Raw genomic sequence first — 6,315 nt, 5'->3', positions numbered from 1 at the left:
TAACATGTGTTAAACTCTCATTTTTAGGAAAAACATCTGAGACAATAGCACATAGTTGAAAAAACATATGGCTTATTTTTGAAGACTTAAACTGAAGTCTGAAATCTGCCACCTGGGTGACCTTGGTTAAGTAATTCAACTTCTCTGAAACTGCATTTTTCCTATGTAAAATAGTAACAATAATAATACAAGAAGCCACGCATACCCCAGAGGGCAGTGGTTTTCAAAGTGTGGCCCCAGCCAGCAGCTGCAGAGTCATGCGGGAAACTGTCAGGAAGACTGATTTGGGGCCCCACTTCAGACCTACTGAATCAAAAACTCAAGGTGGGAAGAGGTAGGGACAAGCAAGCAGCAATGTGTGTTTTAACAACTTTCAGGTGATTCTGATGGATGCCGCCATATGGACTTTGCATTGATTTAATAAGACCATATAGGCCGGGCGCGGTGGCTCAAGCCTGTAATCCCAGCACTTTGGGAGGCCGAGACGGGCGGATCACGAGGTCAGGAGATCGAGACCATCCTGGCTAACACGGTGAAACCTCGTCTCTACTAAAAATACAAAAACTAGCTGGGCGAGGTGGCGGGCGCCTGTAGTCCCAGCTACTCGGGAGGCTGAGGCAGGAGAATGGTGTAAATCCGGGAGGCGGAGCTTGCAGTGAGCTGAGATCCGGCCACTGCACTCCAGCCCGGGCGACAGAGCGAGACTCCGCCTCAAAAAAAAAAAAGACCATATAGTGTAAAGAATTGTAAATTCTAAAAAGCTATGCAAATATGAGCTAGCAGCATTTTGACTATTAATTATTGTGCTATTTAATGCAGCACTGCTCAGAACGAAATGGCCTCAGACCATTGTGCTGAAGAGCCAGGCAGAATTCAAAAGAAATGATTCTGCTTTCAAGAGTTCTTCCGTCCCCTCCCTCTGCTGTCAGCTGTCATTTCTCACCGAGGTCAGTGAGTCCTGCTGCTATCATCTGCTGTGTTATACGCACAGTGGTTCTGAGCAACTGCCTGAGGGCAATTCTGTCTTTCCTATGGAATAAAGTCTCTAACTGCCTGCAGCTTCTAGCCTCCCTTATGACCCTTTTCCAACTTATGTTCTGAATGTTTCAGGCCACCACCAGTCTGACCTCTGGGTAGGAGGAGATTTTATAGAATAATAACATACACACACATCTTTTATATAGAAATATGTGTACATGTATAGCACCAAGCAGTGTCTGCTACCTTGTGCGTGCACAATAAGAATTTTCAGTTGAAAAAATGAATGTGTGTGTTCATATCTCACAAAAGTGTGAGTATACTTCATCACAACCCAACATGCGCATGTAAAAAAATCTTCACTTATATCCTCCAAATTTATTTTTAAAAATTTAAAAATTCAAAAAGTGTGAGGATATGGACAATATATGGTTTCACTCTGACATTTCCAACTCCTGTGGGTTATCATGAGACCAGAAAGTGTGGTTTAATCAAACAAGTCTATAAACACTTCGGGGAAAACAACACAAAGGGCAAGAGCTGATGGGAAGTCACTGGCACCGCCTCCCCAGGGAAAGCGCAGCATTTCATACATGTGCGGTAAAAGAGGAGAAAGCTCTCTGAAGCATTAAAAGCACTAAATAAATGAAGGTGTTGTTATTACTGATATGATTCCCTCCCTGCTGGGTACAGCAGCTTTGCTTATGGAGTGTGGAGCCTGTTAGCTCCAGGCACAGGGCCTCTCCCACCCTGAGGTCAGGGTCCCTTTGAGACCCTGCTTACTGGCTCTACTCCCAGGGCTGTCCTGTGCTGTCCTCTGCAAAGGGTGGCACCTCCCCTCACAGCCTGTCAGGGCAACCCACCTCCCAAGAGAAATGCTTGCTACTTGCCTCTGACCTTAGCTTACCTTCTGCCCCACCATCTGCTCGATTTCCATAGCTTTCATTCGAAGCTTTAGGACTACATGACTGCCTCCTCTAGGTCTCTTGGCCACAGCCCCAAGCTTCACTCCCTGCCTCTACAACAAAGAATCTTCATTCCTGCCCCTACCTTGGCCTCCCTGTGGTGACCCTTGTGTCAGGTGAACCAGCACACCCAGACCTGCACCCTGCATGGTGGCTGAGCACTCATCAGGCCACTTTCCTTAAATCAATAAATTGCCCATCGGCCAGGCCCATGTCCCCTGAGTACAGCCAGACTGAACCCCTAAGACAAGCCATCCCTGGCCTTCTGCTTACTATTAACTCTGTCGTGCAGCGGTCAGCAGACAGTGGGTGCTCAATGAATGTTGTTGTCTACACGAACTGGTAAAAGTTTAGAATGCTGATTCTCAACTAAAATCAGAAATCTGCTTGGGGAAAGCAAGTCAACACTCTCCTGAAACAGTGATGTATTCAGCAGAAATTTTTACTACATCAATCAAAAGGGCTCACAGCAAGTAGTCAGTGAACCAAGTAAAGTGACCTTCGCACGCCCTCCCACTCCTGCCCCACTCCATATTCTTGTTAGCTACTGTTGATTGATGGCTTCCAGGAAAAGATGATCCATCACTGTTGAGACTAGTGAAGCTTCTGCCACTATGTTCAGGTTAGTCCAGCATTTTGTGAAAGTGAGACGAAATATAAAGTCTGAAAAATGCCAACTCATGGGAAAAAAGGAAAACCTCAAAATAGCACGGTATTGCCGGAATCAATGAAATTAACATGGGTGGGAGATGGATCGATATTTTTTAAAATATATGTAACAGTGTATGATATGTTACAAACACATCAGGAGGCCTGTGATAGGGTTTTCAATTCCATACTGGAAATTATTCACTACCAGAATAGTTACTGGGAAAATTCAGTGCCCAGGGCAAGTAATAGCTACCAATTAAATTGGGCTTTTAATTATATAAGGTACTGTGCTAGCTGCTTTACATATGTTATCCTATCCAATCCTTATTTCCATGAAAGGTATGATATGGTTTGGCTCTGTCTCCTCACCCAAATCTCATGTTGAATTGTAATTCCCAATATGGGATGAAGGGCCTGGTGGGAGGTGATTTGATCATGCAGGTGGTTTCTAATATTAGCACCACCCCTCTAGTGCTATCTTGTGATAGAGTTCTCACCAGATCTGGTTGTTGGAAAGTGTATAGCACCTCCCCTTCACTCTGTCTTCCTCCTACTCCAGCATGTAAGGCATGCCTGCTTCCCCTTCACCTTCCGCCATAATTCTTAAGTTTCCTGAGGTCTCACCAGAAGCAGAAGCCTGTACAGCCCGCAGAACCATGAGCCAATTAAACCTCCTTTCTTTCTAAATTACCCAGTCATAGGTATGTCTTTATAGCAGCGTGAGAATGAACTAATACAGCTAAAAATCTCTATTTTGCCAACGAGGACTTGCTGTTGGTCAGAGAGCTGATAAATGACAGAGTTAAATTTAACCCAATGGCAGTCTGACTGCAAAGCCCATACCCTCACCATTCCACGTGCAGTTCTTCTCCCTATCTCCCAGATTTTCAGAAAGGAAGGATCAGGTTTAAATGATCCTGGCTACAAAAATGAGAGGATGAGCCTGAAAACATATGTACTGGAAGTTGTGCGTGGGATGGGAGGGAGACAGCCTTGCTTGTTACTTGGTATGACAGTCAAAATGTGTCTAGACTGTAGAACACTCAGGAAAGACACAGAAATAGGCTTGAACAAGTGAAAAGGCACATTGTGCTTCTGTTAGGAAAACTCAACATCATGAAAATGTCAGTTCTCCCTAAATGACTTTATGAATTTAACATAATCCCAATGAAAAAGACAGCCATACCTCGTTTTATTACACTTCACCTTATTGCACTTCTCAGATACTGCACTTTTTACATCTTGAAGGTTTGTGGCATTTTTCCAATAGCATGTGCTCACTTCGTGCCTCTGTGTCACATTTTAGTAATTCTTGTAATATTTCAAAGAATTTCTTATTATTATATCTGTTATGGTGATCTGTGACCAGTGATCTTTGATGTTACTAATGTAATTGTTTTGGGGTGCCATGAACCTAGCCCATATAAGACAATGAACTTAATCAATAAATGTTGTGTATGTTCTGACTGCCCCACTGATCGGCCATTTCCCCATCTCTCTCCTTCGTCAGGCCTCCCACTGCCTTGAGACACAACAGTATTGAAATTAGGCCAATTAATAACACTACAATGGCCTCTGAATGTTCAAGAAAAAGGGAGAGTTGCACCTCTCTCACTTCAAATCAAAAGCTAGAAACGATTAAGCTTAGTGAGGAAGGCATGTTGAAAGCCAAGACAGGCCAAAAGATAGGCCTCTGTTGCCAGTTAGCCAGGTTGCGAATGCAAAGGAGAAGTTCTTGAAGGAAATTAAAAGTGTTACTCCAGTGTACACAGGAATAATAAGAATGTGAAACAGCCTTCTTGCTGATCTAGAGAAAGTTTTAGTTGTCTGTGTAGACAATCAAACCAGCCACAACATTTCCTTATGCCAAGGCCTAATCCAGGACAAGGCTCTAACTCTCTTCAGTTCTACAAAGGCTGGGCTAGAAGAGGTGAGGAAACTGGAGAAGAAAAGTTGGAAACTAGCAAAAGAGTAGAGGTTGATTCATGAGGTTTAAGGAAAGACATTGTCTCAGTAACATAAAAGTGGAAAGTGAAGCAGCAAGTGCGAATGTACAAACTGCAACAATTTATCCAGGAGATCTAGCCAAAATCATCAACGAAGGTAATGACACTGAATAACACAATGCAAATGGAACAGATTTCCATTGGAAGAAAACACCATCTAGGACTTTTACAGCTAGAGACAGTAGTCAATGCTTGGCTTAAAAGTTTCAAAGGACAGGATGACTCACTTGTTAGGGGCTAATACAGCAGGTTGAATTAGTAGGTTGAAGTTGAAGCATATTTATCATTCCAAAATCCTAGGGCTCTTATGAATGATGCTAAATCTCTCAAAATGGAGATAAAACCACTGCCGGGTCACCCCCAGCCCAACTCCAGCCATCGCGGTGGCCAGGGGGAGGAGGGCCATGATCCAAATGAACCAGAGCAGTTGAGAAAACTGTTTATTGGTGGTCTGAGCCATGAAACTACAGATGATAGTTTAAGAGAACATTTTGAGAAATGGGGCACATGGACAGATTATGTGGTAATGAGAGACCCCCAAACCAAATGTTCCAGGGGCTTTGATTTCGTGACTTATTCTTGTGTTGAAGAGGTGGATGCAGTAATGTGTGCTCAACCACACAAGGTTGATGGGCGTTTAGTGGAATCAAAGAGAACTGTTTCAACAGAGGATTCTGTAAAGCCTGGTGCTCTAACAGTGAAGAAATTTTTGTTGGTGGTATTAAAGAAGATATAGAAGAATATAATTTGAGAGACTACTTTGAAAAGTATGGCAAAATTGAAACCATAGAAGTTATGGAAGATAGGCAGAGTGTAAAAAAGAGAAGATTTCCTTTTGTAACTTTTAATGATCATGATACAGCTGATAAAATTGTTGTTCAGAAATACCATACTAATAACGGGCATAACTGAGAAGTGAAAAAGGCCCTTTCTAAACAAGAGATGCAGTCTGCTGGGTCACAGAGAGGTCAGGGAGGTGGATCTGTCCATTTTACGGGTTGTGGAGGAAACTTTGGAGATCTGGAGATAATTTTGGCTGTGGTGGAAACTTTGGTGGAAGAGGAGGCTGGGGGGGTGGAGAAGGTGGCAGCAGAGGTAGTTATGGAGGAGGTGATGGTAGATATAACGGACTTGGAGGTGAAGGTGGCAACTACCGTGGTGGTCCTGGTTATAGTAGTAGAGGGGGCTAGGGTGGTGGTGGACCAGGATATGGAAACCAAGGTGGTGGATATGGTGGCGGTGGTGGAGGATATGATGGTCACAATGAAGGAGGAAATTTTGGTGGTGGGAACTATAATGATTTTGGAAATTATAGTGGACAACAACGATCAAATTATGGACCCATAAAAGAGGGCAGTTTTGGTGGAGGAAGCTCGGGCAGTCCCTATGGTGGTGGTTATGGACCTGGTGTTGGAAGTGGTGGATATGGTAGCAGAAGGTTCTAAAAACAGCAGAAAAGGGCTACAGTTCTCAGCAAAAGAGAGAGTGAGGAGTTGTCAGGAAAGCTGCAGGTTACTTTGAGACAGTCACACCAAAAGCATTAGAGGAACGGTAAAAATCTGCCACAGAAGGAACGATGATCCATAGTCAGAAAAGTTACTGCAGCTTAAACAGGAAACCCTTCTTGTTCAGGACTGTCATAGCCACAGTTTGCACAATGTGCAGCTATTGATTAATGCAATGTAGTGTCAATTAGATGTACATTCCTGAGGTCT

The 6,315-nt window shown here is 43.5% G+C and overlaps 1 pseudogene; it reads left to right on the top strand.

The window, feature by feature from the left end:
- Window positions 1-4,931: 4,931 nt before the first annotated feature.
- Window positions 4,932-6,065, top strand: LOC111549407 (annotated as a pseudogene).
- The last annotated feature ends 250 nt before the right edge of the window (window positions 6,066-6,315 follow it).

Source organism: Piliocolobus tephrosceles, chromosome 3 (assembly GCF_002776525.5).
Source record: "Piliocolobus tephrosceles isolate RC106 chromosome 3, ASM277652v3, whole genome shotgun sequence".
NCBI classification, from domain to species: Eukaryota; Metazoa; Chordata; class Mammalia; order Primates; family Cercopithecidae; genus Piliocolobus; species Piliocolobus tephrosceles.
This window is presented reverse-complemented; position numbering and strand designations above follow the sequence as displayed.